The sequence below is a fragment of the Lissotriton vulgaris genome, chromosome 7 (assembly GCF_964263255.1).
Source record: "Lissotriton vulgaris chromosome 7, aLisVul1.2, whole genome shotgun sequence".
Taxonomy (NCBI): domain Eukaryota; kingdom Metazoa; phylum Chordata; class Amphibia; order Caudata; family Salamandridae; genus Lissotriton; species Lissotriton vulgaris.
Window position 1 is genome coordinate 177,387,119 of NC_141695.1, and position 20,778 is coordinate 177,407,896.

Sequence of the window (20,778 nt, forward strand, 5' to 3'; positions counted from 1 at the left end):
GCCCCTATCATCCTAGTCGATGAGGAAGCCTCCACCACTGGAGCTCCTCAAGTAGATGAAGAGGAAGAGGAAGAAGAAGAGGAGGAGGAGGAGGTGGAAAGCAGTGAGCCAGATGATGACAGAGATAGTCAGGTGCTGGTCAGTAGACTGAACCAGGCTAACTTAAGTCAACTTGGGAATGAATCAGGTAACAACCCATTCAGACCCCCAGGTGGACTTAACCAGGAGCCTAGGAGGAGAAGGATTCACTCAGGTGACTCTGACAACTCCTATGCTTCTAGAGGTTCTCATGGTCACTCCAGAAGGAGGATGACTAGCCCTCAGAGAAGGGAACATGAGACCAAATTGAGAGAATCTCAAATTAGAGAGGCTGAATTGAGAGTCCAGAGACAAGAGTTAGAGATTGCCCTGGCCCAAGAGAAACTTGCTAGAGCAAGACAGCCTAGAGAGAGTGGGGTAATAGAACCCTCTGGTGGCAGCAATATCCACAAGGATAAAGACAGGTCTTTTGATAATAGAAACCTGAGTAAGATTGTGCCCCCCTACAAAGCTGGGGATGATATCCATAAATGGATTACTGCAATGGAGAGAGCCTGCAGAGTACAGCAGATCCCTCAGGAGCAGTGGGCAGCAATCTTGTGGCTCTCCTTTGAAGGTAGAGGCCGAGACAGACTCCTCACAGTTAGTGATGGGGATTCTAGAAACTACCTGGTCCTGAAGAGTGCTCTGATTGATGGGTCAGGCTTAACCACTGAACAGTACAGGTTAATGTTCAGAGATACCCAGAAGACACAGACTCAGGACTGGTCTGAATTTGTTGAGTGTGCCACTAAGGCTCTGGAGGGATGGTTGCTGGGAAGCAAGGTTACAGACTATGAAGGATTGTATAATTTGCTGATGAGAGAACACATTTTAAACAATTGTCAGAACCAGCAGTTGCATCAACATTTGGTTGACTCAGATTTGACCTCTCCCCAAGAATTGGGAAAGAGGGCAGATAAATGGGTAAGAACCAGAGTTAAGCAAAAGAACCAGAACCAGAACCAGGGTGGTGACCAGAAGAAAACAGACCAGAAGGGTGGGGAGCAGAAAGCTAAAGACCAGAAGTCTTCAACAGGGCCCCAAACTGAGACAGAGGGTGGGTCCCAAACTTCCAAGAAGAAGAAGAAAGAAGGTCAGAAGAAACCCTGGTGTAAAACTTGTAAAAACACCTCTCACTGGACAAGTGAGTGTAAAAAGGGTGGAGCCCCCAGCACTGCAGCCCCTAAGGCACCTGCACCCACTAGTACAGTTAGCAGTGTTGGTCCTCAAGCCAAGGGTTTAGTGGGAATCACTTTGGGAACTGGAGGAGATTCTGACCTAGTCAGAACTCTTACACAGGCTGTTCTGGTTTGTGAAGGGGACCTGGATTTGGTCCCTGACATAAGTCCCAGTAATCTGGGCAAATACAGACAGACACCTTTGATTAACAACAAAGTGGCTCAAGCTTACAGGGACACATGTGCCAGTGTCACTATGGTGACACCTAACTTTGTGGACCCTGGACAATACATGCCAGGCGATGATTACCTGGTGACCAATGCCAGCAATGTCACTACTACACATAGTGTGGCACTTGTTAACTTTTCCTGGGGAGGGGTAACTGGCCTAAAGAAAGTTGTGGTTAGTGCTGATCTCCCAGTAGAATGTTTGTTGGGCAATGACCTGGAGAACTCTCTATGGTCAGAAGTTGAGTACAGGACTCATGCAGAGATGTTAGGGATATCATCACATGTCCTTGCTGTGACCAGGTCACAGGCCAAAAAGTGCCTCTCTGAACCTCAGGTCTTGGATCCTGGAACAATGGACCAAGTACCTCCCAAGAAGAAGAACAGGAGGGTTAAGGCTGCGCCTTCCCAACTGCCTACAAGTGAGGATCAGGCTTCACAGGAAACTGATCTTGAGACCCCTGAAGGAACTGTCCCTGAAGAACTTGAACCTGATCAGGTGGAGTTTCTGGGGACAGGGGGACCTTCTAGGGCAGACTTGGGGCAGGCTCAGTTAACCTGTCCTTCTCTTGAACCCCTCAGACAGCAGGCTGCTGCTGAGGCTGCTGGGAATGCTCAAGGTGCCCATAAAGTATATTGGGACGATGGACTCCTTTATTCAGAGGCTAGAGACCCCAAGCCTGGTGCTACCAGGAGGTTGGTTATACCTCTGCAATTTAGGGGCTTCCTACTCACCTTGGCCCATGATATTCCTTTAGCAGGACACCTAGGCCAGAACAAGACTTGGGACAGGCTTGTCCCTCACTTTCACTGGCCTCACATGTCTGAAGACACCAAGGAGTTTTGTCACTCCTGTGAAACCTGCCAAGCCAGTGGTAAAGCAGGTGGAACAACAAAGGCCCCCCTGATACCACTACCTGTGGTGGGGGTTCCCTTTGAAAGAGTGGGGATTGATATTGTTGGTCCAATGGATCCCCCTACAGCATCTGGGCACAGATTCATACTGGTGGTAGTGGATCATGCCACCAGGTACCCAGAGGCAATTCCCCTTAGGACCACAACAGCTCCTGTTGTGGCCAGGGCCTTACTTGGAGTTTTCTCCAGAGTGGGGTTTCCTAAGGAGGTAATATCAGATAGAGGTATCAACTTCATGTCTGGATATTTGACAGCTATGTGGAAGGAATGTGGTGTAAACTACAAGTTCACCACTCCTTATCACCCACAATGCAATGGGCTTGTTGAGAGATTTAACAAGACCCTAAAGGGCATGATTAAAGGATTACCTGAAAAGCTCAGGCGAAGATGGGACATCCTTCTGCCCTGCCTTTTGTTCGCTTACAGAGAGGTCCCTCAAAAGGGGGTTGGCTTCAGTCCCTTTGAATTGTTGTTTGGGCACCCTGTAAGAGGACCCCTGTGTCTAGTGAAGGAAGGATGGGAGTTACCTCTCAAAAAGCCTAAACAGGACATAGTGGACTATGTACTTGGTCTCCGCTCCAGGATGGCAGAGTACATGGAAAAGGCATCCAAAAACCTTGAGGCTAGCCAAGAATTACAAAAAGCTTGGCATGACCAAAAGGCTGTCCTTGTTGAATTTCAGCCTGGACAGAAGGTATGGGTGTTGGAGCCAGTGGCCCCAGCAGCCCTCCAAGACAAATGGTCTGGACCCCATACAATTCTGGAAAAGAAGGGAGAGGTTACCTACTTGGTGGACCTAGGAACTCCCAGGAGCCCCCACAGGGTGCTCCATGTGAACAGATTGAAGGCATATGTCAGCAGGGCAGACATGGGCTTGCTCATGGCTACAGATGAGGGACAGGAGGAAGAGAGTGACCCTCTCCCAGACCTGCTCACTCAGAACCCTGAGGATGGCTCAGTTGATGGTGTGGCCTTAGGTGGCAGCCTCACTGAACATCAGCAACATGACTGCAGACAAGTTCTACAGGCATACAGGCATATGTTCTCATTGACACCCAGTCAGACTAACTGGTGTACACATGTGGTGGACACTGGTGACAGTCTTCCTGTAAAGAGCAAAATTTACAGGCAACCTGACCACGTCAGGGACTGTATAAAGACTGAGGTGCAAAAGATGCTGGAATTAGGTGTCATTGAGCCTTCAGAGAGCCCCTGGGCTAGCCCAGTGGTTCTGGTCCCCAAACCTCACACCAAAGATGGCAAGAGAGAGATGAGGTTCTGTGTGGATTACAGAGGACTCAATGCTGTCACCAGGACAGATGCACACCCTATTCCAAGGGCAGATGAGCTCATTGACAAGTTGGCTTCTGCCAAATATTTGAGCACATTTGACTTGACAGCTGGCTACTGGCAAATCAGGTTAGCTGAGGAGTCTAAAGCCAAAACAGCATTTTCTACCCCTAGTGGGCATTATCAGTTTGTGGTGATGCCCTTTGGTTTGAAAAATGCACCTGCCACCTTCCAAAGGTTGGTGAACCAAGTCCTCACTGGGTTGGATGACTTTTGTGCAGCTTTCTGGACGATATTGCTGTCTTTAGCTCCACCTGGGAGGATCACCTGATCCACCTGAAGGAAGTGCTTGAGGCTCTGCAGAAGGCAGGCCTCACTATCAAGGCAACAAAGTGCCAGATAGGGCAGAGCAAGGTTGTATACCTGGGCCACCTTGTAGGTGGAGGCCAAGTTCAACCACTGGAGAGTAAGATCCAGACCATCAAGGACTGGTCCCCTCCAACTACCCAGACTCAGGTCAGAGCTTTCTTGGGCCTGACTGGGTACTACAGGAAGTTTGTTAAGAACTATGGGTCCATTGTGACTCCTCTTAATGATCTGACATCTAAGAAGATGCCCAAAAAGGTTCAGTGGACAGAAATCTGTCAAAAGGCATTTGATGACCTGAAGAAGGCCATGTGCTCTGCACCTATCCTGAAGAGTCCTGACTACTCAAGAGAGTTCATTGTCCAAACAGATGCTTCTGAGTTGGGAGTGGGAGCAGTGCTTTCACAGCTTAATGTAGATGGCCAGGACCAGCCCATTGCTTTCATTAGCAGAAGGCTGACCCCCAGAGAGAAACGTTGGTCAGCTATAGAGAGGGAGGCCTTTGCTGTGGTGTGGGCCCTGAAGAAGTTGAGACCATACTTATTTGGCACTCACTTCAAGATTCAGACCGACCATAAGCCCCTCCTATGGCTTAATCAGATGAAGGGTGAAAACCCCAAACTACTCAGGTGGTCCATTTCCCTACAGGGGATGGACTTTACAGTGGAGCACCGCCCAGGGACTGACCATGGCAACGCAGATGGTCACTCCAGGAACTCCCACTTAGAACATGAAGACACAACTGGTCAAGGTTAGTCTAATGTCCCTGCGTTTGGGGGGGGGTTATGTAGGAGAGTAGGGTCTGCTATCCTATGGTCACCCCAAATTTTTGCTTTTTGCTTCACTGGTTTCTGACTTAATGTGGCTGTGGGCCTGCTAATCAGACCCACAGCCTGCTGTTCTCTCTCTAAGTTACTGCCAATGCACTCTAGGTGCATTACGAATTGGAACTGGTTCACCTTATGAGCCCCTGTAATAGTGCACCCTAGGTGCCCAGGGCATAGGTGTATCCAAGGCCTACCAGGGGCTGCAGCACATATTGTGCCACCCCTGGCCTGGCCTCCATATTTGACACAACTGGCTGATCACTCAGCTGGGGTAAGTCGGTGTAACCACCTCTTACTTAGGTACAGTATGTCTGTGCCTAACCCTAAACTGGACACATATGTTCCTATCAGCCACTCCTATGGAAGGCCTCATCAATCCTGGAGGCAGAGTGCGTGGAAATATGTGAGATGGTGCTCTAGCATGAGCTGGGCCTGTCTGCAGCTGTCGGGAACAACTCCCTAAGCTGTTCCGGGATATTGCCATACCATATACTCTTAAGTGCATTATAATCCTCGCGGTTAAATGCTATCTTTGGTTTGGCTTTATCAAAACATGTCGAGTAAGGTGTCATACGAATTGGAATACTATCCCCTCGCCAATTCTGGCGACGGGGATAGCATTCCACCCTTCTAGAGGGACACGACATGTGTGTAGCCTTAACCCCGGTTAAAGTTAAACAGAGCCTCAGCTTCACAAAATGGACGCTGCCACCACAGACACAAGTCTGGCCTCCTGCTGCTGACCGAAACTCGGCAGATGGTGGCCTGGACAAAGGGTTTCCTGCCTTGGGAGGTGCGAGCACCACCCCAGACAGGATTTTGTGTATTAGGTAGGACAGGGCTGAATAGAATCAGACATGCCCGGGGCACACAAGGTGTCCCCGTGCATAGGCCAGTCCAAACCGGTTCTGGGGCCTTCCAGCCCCAGTCCTGGCGCGGAGCTGGACAAAGGAAAGGGGGTGTAACCGCCCCCCTTCCTGGTTCCTCCCAGAGGAGGGACCTAGTAGGTGATCCACCCCCAGTTTGGGAATAAGAGGGGGAGCAGTGCCATTGCACAGCAGATCATCCCGAAATCAACTTAAAACTAAGAAGAAGACTGGACTTCGACATTCTGCTGCACAGAAGACTGAAGAAGAATCTCCCTTGTGGTCAAGGAGTGACCACCCTGTGAACACAGGTACCAACCAGCACCTCGACGTCTGCTTTGCCACCGCCTCCCGCCGGAGACCGAGCCCAGAGCCCGACAAGAACCAGACTCCCAGACCTCTCAGAGCCCGATCCACAGTCCCTGCGAAGAAGGGACCCGTGGAGGCACCGAGTGACGTGGGACCGGACCTCTTGGAAGACACTCGAACAGCTGACTGCGCAGCTTCTGAGGCATCCTCGACGTTGTGCTTTGGGGACTGAGAACCCCCACCACCGAGCAGCCCTTGCACCGAAGATCAGCCCCCCAGCATCTCCACGATCTGCGTGGGGCCCTTTTGCACTGTGCCACTCGACGCGCCATCCCGGCCACTAGCCACGTGGTCAGCGGCCATCTTGGTGACGAACCCGAAGATTTAAACAGCAGGTCTGGTTGCTCCAGACCTACCCAAGCTCCTGTGAAAAGGAGCACCCGTTCTGACCTTGCTGGTCCGAGTGAACAGCATCTTTCAACTTCTGTGTGGCTTGCATTTGCCAAGGCCTGTTTGCTCCGATCAAGTCGCCGACACCGCCAACAGCGAGAAGCCTATGTGGGACAGCTCGTGACCGACTCCTGGACGTCCTCGACCCCGGGTATCCACGTGGCTGCAGAAAGAAGCTACCCGACAACGCCTGTTTGCACCCGACATCGCCTGGTTCCAATCTGGTTCCACGGTAGTCACTGGCTAGTGACTTTGAACACTGTCCCCTCTGCTTTCAGGTCTTCACATCTTCAGATCCACCCTTGGATCCACCGGAACTCTTCTCATCGAGCCGCCTGCAGCATCTTCTGCTCCAAGCACCATCGACCAGCGTGACGAAACCCGACACAACTTCGACCCTGTGCACCCGCTTCCTGTGGGTGAGGTAACTCAGCTCCGCCGGTGCTCCTGCACTGGTACACATCCCAAGGGCCTGTGTTTTAAGTTTCAGATCCGTAGGTCACTCGGAAGGTTCCTAACTTTCTAACTTTGTGCTTTTTACGCACCATAGACTTTGTATTGAGAAGTGCGTGCACTTTGGACACTGCACCCGAGTCCCGTGGGCCTTTCCCGACTTAGTTAACTCCAGTCTCGAATAGCTCCAGCGATTCCCAAGGCCCTAGGCCTCTTCACTTTCCTCCTGGTATCCCTTATACCACTTTCTTAGTATATGGTTTAGGTGGCCCCTAGGGCTCATCCATATTGTGCAACTTTTGTGTATTTTAAACTGTCTTGTGATTTAACGCTTGTGCTTCTGTGCTCATAAAGAGTCCAGGGGATTTTATAGTTAATAAATCAATATATATTTCCAATATATATCTGTGTGGTGTCCCTTTCATTTGGTATTCAAGGGGGTTGTGTATGGTATAACAGCTGGCTTCACATGCCTTTCAGAGTTTAGCCTAAGACTGCTTTGTCCACGTTACCACTAGGATAACTGGTCTACAAGGTTGAATTACAACCATCATTATAAGGGTTGCTTGGCATGGTACAAAGTGATCACTAGAATTAGTGAGCATTATATACCAGGCCAACTTCTCACAAGGACCCAACCTCGAAGCCGTTAAAGAATGGGGGCAGGACGCCACCAAACCAAACTCCGTGCTGCCAAGCATCGATAGGTACTTCCAGTGCCCTGTACGGAGCATAAGCCGCCGGCACAGCCGAGGCAGTGTATGAATGGAAAACACCAGAATTAGCGTCAACTGACGGAAATGTCACCCAGGAATAAAACAACTCGTACGGGTACGCATGTTCCGCACTCACCACTAGAACCACAGCCAAGCCTTCCGCAGGGACATTATATGCCCGCAAGTGGTCGCGAACCGCGATGCGGCTATGCTGCGGTATGTCCACGGCCATGTTAGCACAGGAAGAGAAAAATGACAAAGAACACTATGTAGTACAACTGGGTAGTAATTCAAAGAAACCGTTTTTAGAAGAATTCAAGCTTGAAAAGACCTATTTAAAAATAGGTAGGTTTCCCGACACCGCCGTTTACCGGAAACGGCAATGAAGGTGTCAAGGTATGAATGATATACTACTCGAGTGTCATGTTTTAAGGCCAACCAAACCGTTGGGCGCCATGTAGCAGGGTTTCCGTTCTCCCACAGAACTGTGCATAGAGATCTAGAACCTCAGTGAGTTAGGATGATCCAAAACTCATCTCAGTGTCAGAAATCCCCTTACCTAGCTAGCTACAGTGTCTCATGGATCATTATGGAATGATACATGTCTTAGACAAACCAGAACATGATCTTTAGAATACCTCAGGAATCGTGGAACACATGAACACTCTTTCGTTATATAATCATTTCAAACCAAAACTGAGAGTCAAAGAACACAAGTGCAAGTTTGAAATATTTATTATTCAATGCAAAGTTCTCAAACGCAGTATCTTGTATAATACCAAAATGCAGATTATAAAAATCAGAGTCAGCAGCATAGTCACTAATCCATAGTAAGCAAAAGGTGATAGCATGTTATAATGCAAAATCTATAGAAATCTATATCACCTATATTTCGCGCACCCTATCTAGCATATTATTTTATATCTAAGAAGGTCTCATTCGGGCTTTAGCAGGGCGGCCCCATACCTCTCAATGTCAGTAGGAGCAGTTCACATCAACAGCTACCAGCTCTCTTCATGCGCAGCACCAAGTGTCTGTGTTCATTCCGTGTAACTCTATCTTAAACCCGCGTAGAGCCCAAAATGTTGGCATCAACATTATTTGTGGTATGTCTAATGTGGTGCGAGGATCAGGCCTCCCAGCAACCTTGTGTTAGGTTAATCTTAGAGTGTGCAGCTCTCAGTGTGCAGACAGTTGTACCAAGTGTACCAGGCAAAGCTGATAGCATAGGAATAACATATTATTCTCAAATAAAGCACCTCACCGCTTCTAGGGTGAAAGCTACAACAACAAGTACGTGTCGTGTGCAAAACTGAAGCCGAAGGCAAAACGGCTGTTTAAACATGTAATACACTCATGCTAACTTAACGCAATATATGCAATGAAGTATCCATATGACAGGAGTACTTATCAGTGAGGATCTGTCCCTGAAAAGACAGGTAGGCGCAGTGGTGTCATCCAGCTTCTTTCAACTGAAGAAAATCAAGAAAATTGCTTGCTTCTTTTCTCCGGCTGCCCTTACCCAGATTGTTATTGCCATGGTCCTGTCGTGACTAGCATTCTCCAACAGCCTTTACCTCGGGCTCCAAATTGGAGAGTTAAAACGCCTCCAGCTGGTTCAAAACCAGGCTGCCAGACTTATTCTGAACCTCTCTAAAAGGCAGTCTGTCAGATCAGGGTTGAAACATTTACATGGGCTGCCTGTTGAGCAGCGAGTTGCTTTCAAAACGGGGTGCATTTTATTTAAGTCCCTACATGATTCTGGCCCTAAGTTCATCAGAGATCTGTTCATCAGATACGATCCCTCCCGCAATCTCCGGTCCGCTCACAAATCCCTCTTGAACGTCCCCTCTTATAAGAGGCAGCGTCTAGGCGGTTGCTGCTTTGATCACCTTGCATTTGTAAACAAAACGGAGTTTGGTCCTGGGACAGAGGGGCAGCTGGACCTAATACAAACTGGAAAAGTGAAAATGCTAGCCCTCAAACCACTTTATCTCACAATTTTTGTGAATACAAACAGACGAAAATATTTTGTTTGTATGGGTGAATTTATTTTACCCTTTTCATAAGTTTTTAGTCTTTTTTATAGAAACATTTTTTCATAGGTGAGAAGAGGCACAAAAATACTAACATTTACAATATTTACAGCTCACATGCATACAACTTTCATACCGCTATAACAACTGACATATATACAAGTAATCCACAAAATCTATACATGCTATATATACAAGCTTCTTTTGAAAAAGAATATCAGTTTAAACAACCACAAATAATAATTCTTTGTGAAGAATCAAATATTATGACGCCCAACCAGGGTCAAACAACAAAAGAGGCTCTGCCTGAACAGCGGAAATAAGTACAGCGCTCAAGGAAACATTAGCTTCATTACTTGTCATATCGAAAGGTAGGACCTTTTATGCTTTGAAGGGTTGGAGCCACAATTACTGCGTGTCTCTGGATGGTTGTTAACCATCATATTTTTTTAACAGAACCTCTGCCTAAACTAAAGCCCTCACCTGAAAAATGGCACCGCGGGACCGCGTCTTCCATTTCTGAGGTAAAAGTTGTAATAATCTCTTCATCTAGGGGACCAAAATGGTTAGATGTATAGTGGCTAAAGCAAGCTTCCTCTCTCTTTTCCAGAATCTACATTTAAAGAGCCCTGAGGAGAATCTGAGCTCTGACTCAGATTCGAAACGCGTTGGCAAATAACAGCAAATTAGGCATCCTTGGTTTAACATTCTTATGTTATTGATTCACTAATCTCAACTGTTGAATCTGAAATTTATTTTCTTGTTGCCTCTTTTGTTGTTTGACCCTGGTTGGGCGTCATAATAATTTGATTCTCCACAAAGAATTATTATTTGTGGTTGTTTAAACTGATATTCTTTTTCAAAAGAAGCTTGTATATATAGCATGTATAGATTTTGTGGATTACTTGTATATATGTCAGTTGTTATAGCGGTATGAAAGTTGTATGCATGTGAGCTGTAAATATTGTAAATGTTAGTATTTTTGTGCCTCTTCTCACCTATGAAAAAATGTTTCTATAAAAAAAGACTAAAAACTTATGAAAAGGGTAAAATAAATTCACCCATACAAACAAAATATTTTCGTCTGTTTGTATTCACAAAAATTGTGAGATAAAGTGGTTTGAGGGCTAGCATTTTCACTTTTCCAGTTTGATCACCTTGCAGCCACCTTCTGGAACTCCCTTCCTCTTCAATTGAAACTGAGCGGTAACATTCTGAGTTTTAGACACTCCCTCAAAACCTGGCTATTCTCCCAGGCCTACTGCTGAGTTGCTTCATCTCTGTTTTTAACCGGTGCGCTGTGTTCCTTCCTATAGCGCCATGAAGCCCCAGGGCGTACGAGCGCTCAATAAATTAATATTAACATTAACATTAACATTATATTGTCACGTCCTTCCAGAAGGCAAATAGACACACACAGTGCCATATCACGTGCAAAAATATGCATCTGCCATGCCACACCTCACACAATTAGCATTATCTCACAAACCATATTTAAAGAGCTGCACCGGGGTATAATATAATTGATGCAGAAACTTAAAATGTAGTATTCTCAGATTACAATTAGCTGTTAAGCGGCCAGTGAGGGTACAATAAGCAATCCACACATCAGGGGTGAGAGCGTCTCTCAGTACTATCTGTCATTTCACAAATGAGGGGTGGTTCTGCTGTTCCCCCTCACGCAGTGACGCATTATTGGGTTTTGTAGTTAGTCCCTGACACTCCTCTCCCGCCAGCATCGCCTGCAAAGCCCGTAAAGTGGTAGGCTCAATCGGGTAGTCTGGATAAACAGCCCTGCTGGCCTGTCGCACTCTTACGTACATGAAACCGAGCATAAAACCTCTGTTCTCACCCTTTTGCACTTCCTGCAGTAATTTAAATTGACCCTTCTCATAAAGATCCCCTATCCGTGTGACACCTACTTTGGCCAGTTCGCTAAGAGCTCGTTTTTCACGTGCCGCTGATATTTCCGGATGTGACACCAGGTGCAACAACGGAGCATAAAGATACATTAGTTGAGTTCTTTCTGCCAATTGCCGCCAAGCTTAAGCCGTACACTGTACTGGATTGATCTCAGTCCGAGGACCACCCGTGCCCTTCGACAGAGTCACCGCTTGCACCACCATCGGGAGCACCGCATCCGCCTCTTTAGCCACACTGGGCTGAAAACGCTGCAGGAAATGCCAATAATGAGCAAACTGAGCCTAAGAACAGAGATAGTACAGTCTAAAATCCAGAGCCTCAAAGCCCCCCCCCCCTCAAACGGCTGCACCAGAAGATCCCACCGGCACCTGGACCATTTACCGCCCCAGACGAATTTCGTTAACGCGGACTGGAGAGTTTTGAAGAGTGCCACATTCAGTTTAATAGGGATATTGACGAAAAAATATAGTAACTTGGGGAGAAAGGTCATTTTTACGACTGCAATTCTATCCGTCAAAGAGAGGTGTAGATGAGCCCATCGCTCGGCCCGCTCAGTGATACATGTGATCGCAAAACCATAGTTCTCCTAAATCACTACCTCCGGGTCCCTATGTAGCCACACCCCCAGATACTTCACAGGGTCCGACATCCAGGTCAACAGGAACTCTAATTCAAACTCCTTCGTATGTGCTGTAAGGGGGAAGACCACCGACTTCGACCAGTTGATCCTCAGTCCCGAGAATCGCTCATATTTGATATACTCCCTGAGCAATTCAGGCAAGTGCAACCTCAGGTTGTCTTATTTTTTTGATCTGCCCCAATTATAAGTGCACTCGTTTTTGGGGACTAGGACTTATTTTTCAACATCGGAGTTTGACCTAGAGCCCAAGAGATAGAAAGTTGGAAAAGGAGTGAACAAGGAGAAAGAGAAAGCCCGAAAAACTGAGATGCAAAGAGAAAACAGATGAAATCTAACTTGCATGAATGAGTTAAAGAATCAGCTGGTTGGAATAAAGACTAGGCAGCATAGACAGCATCAAGCTCCTATGACAAATCTAGGGTGTGTAGTTTTTTTTAAAGTCATTTATTTATCTTTTATTGTTGGGTTGTTTGATGAAAACCAGAAGAACGATCTCCTCAATGATTTTGCTTTGCTTCTGCAGTGTGTTGTAGATCTTATTTGGGCAGTTTTGGCTGGTTTGTTAATATGATTCAAAAGTACCGTGTGGTGAAAGGGTGGAAAGTCATACAAAAGCAGGAGTTGTATCAGGAATAGCATGATTTACTAGCCAGAGCTATTTTGGTACATACTATGCACTTGGTTTCCTCCAGAGAATGTATGTCTGGAAGACAATTTATCCTGCTCTCTGATAGCATGCACATTGCGTTTGAGTACACATCTTGAATGAGGCTTTTTGCAAAACCCAAATAAAGGGGGTTGGAAAAAAAACATTATGAAAAGCATGAGTTTTTTTTTTTTAGTGCAACTGAACCTTTTACGTAAAAGAAATGGAAATGTGTTTGAAAGGAATGTTTATTCTTTCATCTGAATTATTTAGATTAACCACCAGCTTAGCCTCATTTGGGTGTTCAGCTTTTTAAGTGGACGAAATGCTCCATGTTAGTTCAAAATAAAGTAGCCAAATAAATGTATAATTATTAGAGAAACTATGAAAAGAAAAAATTGAGCTAGTTTTCACGGCTACTACCCAGGTAGTGTTTCCTGCCCTCCCTGAGTGGCTTGTGAGATGTTTGTAGCCTGCACCTTGCATGTGTCTCGCCGTGCTCTTCACTCCGTTTCCACCCAGACCTGCTCTGTGAGTTTACCTTCATGAAAGAATTTTCCTGTAGGCTTCCTTAAAATGAGCATTAATTCCATCTGGCCAGTAAGCTTGTTAAGTGGTCAGCTGAGTAGTTCCAGGGTGACATACTATATTATTAATGTTTAAACTGAAAATTTTTCAGAAACAAAGCTTCTTTTACTTAATACATAAAAAAAAATGTGGAGAAAGTTTCTGCGTGTGCCTTTGAAAATGAAACTTTAATGGATCTACCTTAAAATGTCCACCTTGTTATTTAGAAGCAGCTGAGTCTGGGAGCCACTCAACCACCGCCCCCATGTTCCCGTTGCTGCAACCTGCCATGTTATTAATTTATTTAATTTATTTATTTGGGGAGTTTTATATAGCGCTGGCTAGACCCAGAGGTATTTTATTTATTTGTTTGTTGAATCTATAAGGCGCGGCAGCTACCCAAAAAGGGTTTCTTGGCGCCGGAGCAGATCAAAGATTGTATAGCAGCCTACAGGATTACTGGTTAAAGAGCCAAGTCTTCAGTGATTTGCGAAATTGGGCTTACACCGTTTCGTTCCGAATGGCTGTGGGAAGGGAATTCCAGAGTGAGGGACCAAGGTATACAAACAATCTACGACCCATCTGAGAAAGTCTGATTCTGGGCTCAGAGAATTTCCCTTGAGTGGATGAGCGAAGACATCGGGGGGGGGGGGGGCACATAGGGGTAGACCAGAGACAGTGCAGATACTGAGGGGCAGCACCTATTTCGATTTGGAACATGTAGCTCAGGGCTTTGAACTTGATTCGATTTTCCAACCTGAACCAGTGCAGGTCCGGCAGGTGACTAGAGACAGAGGTGGCTCTAGGAAACCAGCAAAGTGGCCTTGCAGCAGAGTTATGAACCATCTGCAGCCGACGAGTCACCTCCTTGTTGGATCCTAGGTAGAAAACGTTACTGTAGTCCGTTCTTGAGGTGATTAGTGCCTGGACCACTGTTCTCTGGGCGGGCTCAGGCAGCATCCAGATGATCTTTTTTAGCCACTTCAGGATGGTAAAGCATGTAGCGGCAGCCTTGACAGCTTGATGATGCATAGTAAGTGAGTCATCGAGGATGACACCCAAATTACGGACTTGACAGGAGGGCAGAAGAAGTGCACCCATCTCACTGGGCCAATGTTGTGGGTCCCAGAGATCCTTGTTTTTACCAAGTATCAAGACCTCGGTTTTCTCTCCGTTGAGCTTAAGGTAATTTGTCTACATCCATGATGCAATTTTACCCAAGCCCAGCTGGAGGGGGGATGACCCAGCCGTACTCTCCTTAGAGAGAGAAAAAATAATCTGGGAGTCATCTGCGTAAGAAAACATGGATAACCCTGCATCTTCGGCAACATCAGCTAAAGGTCTAACGTATAAATTGAAAAGTAAAGGGCTAAGAATGGAGCCCTGAGGTAACCCATAGGGTGAAGAATGGATATAGGAGCTGGCTGTTGGGGAAAAGACTTGGAAAGTGTGATTGGCAAGAAAAGAAATGAGCCAATTTAAGGCTGAGCCACAGATGCCTAACAATCTTAATGTTTTTGCCAACACTGTGTGAGACGCTGTGCCAAATGCTGCGCTTAAGTCCAGCAAAATAAGGACCACTGTGTCTCCAGCTTCCAGATGATAACACAGTCTTTCCGTTACCACAAGTAGAGTTGTTTCCGTTGAGAAACCAGCTCTAAAGCCCGATCGGGGTGGATGAAGGAACTTTTTGGTTTCAACAAAATTAGAGAGCTGAGCTTGGATATGTTTCTCTAAGATGTTTGAGAAGACCGGCAACAAAGAAATGGGTCGATAGTTGGAGGGTAAATCGGGGTCAGCATTGGCCTTTTTCAAAAGGGGGAGCACCATGGCGTGCTTCTAATCTGGTGGAACTGTGGATTCCTGTAAGGAGGCATTTAAAAGGTCCATAATAACAAGCAGAGATAGCGGCTCAAGCTGCTTGAGCACAGAGATAGGCAAAGGGTCCCTTCAAAGGAAGCTGTGTTTAGTAAGGGCAATGTGTCCAGATTGTTAGTGCGCAAAGCACATTATCCTGGTCAGGATGGGTATTGTCCGCTGAGAGTAGTGCAGATACTGGTTGGAGGGAATTAGTAAGTTGCAATGGAGGGGGGTTGTCACTATTTCCCAGTATATTTTCTCGAGTTTCTGGAGAAAAGAGGTAGCCAGATCCTCACATTGCCTTTTATTTAGTTTGGGAGGCCTAGATTGGGATGTATGATGTTACAACGTATGCTTTTACCACGCATGCCTTTACAACGCGGTTTTTACATCGCAAACCTTTACAACGCACAGCGCTTAGAGGTGCTGGATAGTGAAAAGTTTAATTTTCTATTCCAACTCCAGTCCCCGTGGACACTGGGGAAGGTGTTGGATAGAAAATTAAACTTATTCCCTATCCTAGAGCGACCCCCAGCGCAATGTGTTGTAATGGTTTGCGTTGTAATGACCGTGTTGTAATGGTAGTGTGTTGTAAAAATTTCGTTGTAAAGGTTGTTCACCCCTAGATTGGGTTTTGGAGCCAGCCAGCTCCTTGCCCATACTAAAACGTGTTTTAGAGCAGTTCAGAGCATCAGAGATGATTGTTGATACATACTGAGCGTGGGCTGACCTTCTCAAAATCCAAACAACCACCTTCCACAATGTGAACTTCTGTGGTAGGGCTTTGGGATCCAAGAACACCTCTAAATCCTTCTGATGAAGCCATTTATGAATATTATAGCCCATGAAAGAGACAGAAACATTTCTTACTATAATTATGTTGTACAAATCAACATTAGAATTAAAATAGATCCTCATTTTTATAGTTTTCCCACCGAAACTGCAGCGAAACTGGCGTTAATGGGCTTGCTAATATGCGTTATATAATTCCAATAAAAGCCCAGGTTAGATGTGCAGGACATCTAACCTGGGCTTCTATTGGAATTCTATAACACATATTAGGAAGCCCATTATCGCCGTTTTAGCAGCAGTTTCCTGCCGCTAAAACTGCGATAATTTTAACGAGGTTCTTGCTAATATGCCCCAGAGTTCCATGAAGTTCTTGCTACTGCTCTTCAAGACTTCTAAAGACCATCAACTTGGCCGTGCTCTGCTTGAGTCTACTTAGCAACATTTCCTTTGGCAATGTACTCTCTGCAATGTTTGTAGATGTGAATTCCTGCTCTCTTTGCATGCTCTGTTTCATGAGGTGTCACCTGACAAGGTTGCCACAATAGATAGTTAGGAAGGTTGTTACAACCTGACCTGTATGTTAGCAGGAACTGGTATTTTTATAACTTTAGAGGTCATTTCTTAATCCAGGAATAAGAGCACAATGCTGTGCCAATAAAATTCAATAGTAGGGTACTGTGATCTGTGATTGTATAGAAGTGCCTGATGTACAAGTACAAGTGGAAGTGGCTGCATCCCCACTTAAATGGCCTTATTTCTCAATTTGAGAGTATAATTGCTTAGCCTTCACATGTGCTATTTCTTGCACACTGACAGCCGGACTTAGTCTTTTCATCAACCTTATATTATGTATGTATGTTCTCAAATATCCCATCTCTCTAATGAAACCTTCCAGGAAAACCTTCTCAAAATCCAAACAACCACCTTCCACAATGTGAACTTCTGTGGTAGGGCTTTGGGATCCAAGAACACCTCTAAATCCTTCTTATGAAGCCATTTATGAATATTATAGCCCATGAAAGAGACAGAAACATTTCTCACTATAATTATGTTGTACAAATCAACATTAGAATTAAAATAGATCCTCATTTTTATAGTTTTCCCACCGAAACTTCCAGGCCTAATGTTGAATTTGAGTTATATGGCAATTTTTATTAAATACTTCATCTGGAATAATAGTAATGCGGGAGCAAGAAACCAGCATCATCATAGGGGCATTGGTGAAGTGACCAAGATGGGCAGCACAATTTATTACGGCTCCCTAACATCAATCCATAATCCGCTACAATCCTTACATTATTGCTGTGCGCTAGTCACTTAAGTTAACACAATGACTGTGCTATAAACTCATCTGAGGGAAACATATTTGCTGATGCTCATCTGCCATCCAGGTGCTGCGTGGAGGGGGGAAGAAGATGGCTGTGCTGTCGGGCAAAATGGCACCAGAACAAAGAAGTTGACGGGCCTAGCTGCACCATCTCCTGGGCCGAGAGGACTATGCCAGTTCATCTGGATGTGGCATGCGGCCCTTTAGAGGCTGCAGGGGAGCAGTATGAGGGCCTGGGACTGCTGGCATGTCCCACTCATATGCGGCTCTTGGGCTATGCTTGCATCCTGATTGAGCAGTGCATGCAGGCCCCCGACTAAGCAGGACACTCAGGTGAGGAGTGGCATGGCTGATGGTGCGCCCGGTGGGTCAGGCTTCCAGGCCCTAGATGGGCCAGACAGCTTATCATCCCTCACTGCCCTCCAGACATTGTGAGCCATACAGACGTTCCTGGGCCCCACTTGAACCTACTGAGGGTGCTGGAGTGGATGAAACAGGCTTCTCACGTGCTTGAGCTGCCCCATATATTTGCGGTAGGGGGCAGGCGGGCCAAACTCCTGGGCCTCCCCCACACCCTGACTGCTGCTGGTCCCAATGAAGGAAAACACCATACACGTCCTTTTCTGGGGACTTGGGTGCTATTGCATGGGTGCAGAGGGAGCGCCTAGCAGGCGAAAGCTGACTATACTCCTCCCTCCTACAGGGTCGGCCTCCCAGAACAGGCCCTCAGCTGCTCATGCTGCCTCTGAAGTCCCTGAGGCAAGCAGGCCTAGGTGAAGTATACAAAGCTCCTGATCCTTCAAAAATCTCCCCACCCCCCCAGAGTAAGTTGTGGCCTGGTGACAGATGGGCTTGTGCTGTCGCCTAGGGCCCATTAGACATCTCTTATAGACACCTCACATTGCCCGGATTGGCCCCATGGGTGCCCATACCTGGGACTGGGTGGTCAGCGCACTTATTTAGCACTGACGTGTCATACTCCCCCACACCCACACTGAAGGATCTCATGCTGCATTTAAGGCTCCTGGGGCAAGCGGGCCAGGGTAAAGCCCACTATCCAAATGATCCCTCAACACCATTCCCTTCAGGACAAGGCATGACTTAATATATAGATGATTCCATGCAATTTTACAGAGCTTGGTGGCCATCTCTCCCTGTTGTCAATTTTAGTGCCTACCCTTCCACTGTTTGCAGTTGCTATGGGGAAATATAGGAGCCCATCACTGGATGCCCAAGTAAAGATGGACAAATTTACCACTTGCCCTCTGGACGCTGCTAGACAGCAGGCGGTTTGCTCCTTGACCACCACAGATGTGGCCCAAAGTTTACAAGCCATCCACACTTCCATGTGGGTGTTAGTGCATCCAGGTGTGATGGAGAGTCTGTCACCTTTTGTTGGAAGCGTTGATGGAGTTCGGCCCAATCTGTGGAGATGTGGTGCTGATGCACTCCCTGTACCTCCTCTTGTCTGATGGTGTCTCCCTCAGCGGCACCCCATTGTCTGACTGCTCCTAACCGTGCTGCCATTGGGGGTCCTTTTGGGGCCTGCCAATACATGGCTATCCCTCACTTTGCTAGCAATATATGGGGGTGACGCGAATCACTTTTGGGTTTTGAGTTGTTTCCGGCTTTGGAATACCCCCAGTGCACAGGCCTCCCATGTATTTATGTTTGTGAGCTCTGCGACCTCTTGTTCCGTGTCGTGAACTGTGTTACAGTATGATGTCAGAGTAGGGCAGTTTCAGAACATGTGTTATAATGTCGCGTTGGGGATAGAATGTCTGAAGGTGTGCTGGTGTTAGGTATTCTCGGTGTAGAATAAAGAATTGAATGTTTTTTAATCATGAGTTACGAGAGGTTTTCTTTGGGTACTCCAGTAGTGGTTACTCAAACTCCTCCTCCCATTTATCTGTCAGTGGATTTAATAATGTAGTAATGAAGACCTGGCTGTTTTCTCAAGCTTACTACCGATAGCACTGCCTGTCCTTTGACTGTCCTGTTTGGCTCCTTCTACAGCGCCATGAAGCCTCCGGGCGTACGAGCGCTTAACAAATCCCAACTAACATTGTAACATAATGTGGCAGTAAGTTCACGTTTGTATAGCCAAGTTATCAAGTGACACCCGGGGCCCATGTGTAGCACTGCTTGAAGTACTGGGTGCATCGTCTGTTCTCTCTCGGATAGGTGCCAGATCCTGTGACAGTCTGAGATGATCTGTTAGTGGAGGACTTGATCACCCCAGGATGACCTTCCTGGCAGATATTTGACAATTTCTGCATACTACCAAATGGTGGCACTACTTTATCAATTCTCATAACACTTCCTTGTTTCACACAGAGTTCATTATTCAATTCCCAAAAGACAATTAAATTATTCTCTAAGACTTCCTTGCCTGGCTATGCTTCCATTTCATTCTCTTCAGTTTTGTTGAACCTTGTCCACCTTAAAAGCATTCTCCAATTTTACATAAGTGTTAGGGCCATATTATCAAGAAAGGGCGATACATGATCGCCACTTTTATCGACAGAAAAATGCAGATAAAGCGGCGATAATGGGCTTGATAATATGCCCTTGTGAATTCCCATAGAAGCCCAGGTTCTTGTGTTAACCTGGGCTTATATCGGAATTCATAATGGCATATTATCAAGCCCATTATCGCCGCTTTATCTGCAGTTTCCTGCCGATAAAAGCGGTGATAATGTATCGCCCTTTCTTGATAATATGGCCCTTAGTGTTATACCAATAACACCAACACTAATGTACATTTCATGGGACGTAGTAAACTACTTTAAAAAATCTATTTTCATGGGAAGTTGTAGATGACTTAAAAAATGTGCCACTTTATTATTTACACCTGGAGTGTAAGGGACTTCATAAGTGTAGTTTTACAAATCTAACTGACATCCTGGCCAAACATGGAGACACATTATATAATTTCTTCATTGCTAAGCTCTTAGTGATCGGTTTATGATCACTGCTCATTATCACATGAGATCCTTAACTATCTATAACTGAATACTTCTCCTTTGTTAGAGTGAGGGAAAGCAATGCAAAGGTTATAGCACATTCTTCATTGAACTCATTGACCTACGTTAAGACTGCACCTATACCCTTGGCACTGGCATCTGTGATAATTACACTTTGTAGCTTGGAATCAAATCCTTGTAATGGTGAAGCAGAACAAATATTATCCTTCAATTCTTGGAATGCGGACTGATGCTCCTTAAAACATTCAAATGTTTCTTAGTTTTAACATTTGATTAACTGGATTTGTTTTGGAAAAAAGTTTGTGACAAAATTGGAATAAA

The 20,778-nt window shown here is 46.0% G+C and overlaps 1 protein-coding gene across 1 annotated transcript in view; it reads right to left on the minus strand.

The window, feature by feature from the left end:
* Positions 1 to 20,778, minus strand: part of LOC147701131 (myeloid cell surface antigen CD33-like) — a 574,774-nt gene that overhangs the window by 239,519 nt on the left and 314,477 nt on the right. The gene's annotated exons all lie outside the window — the stretch shown is intronic.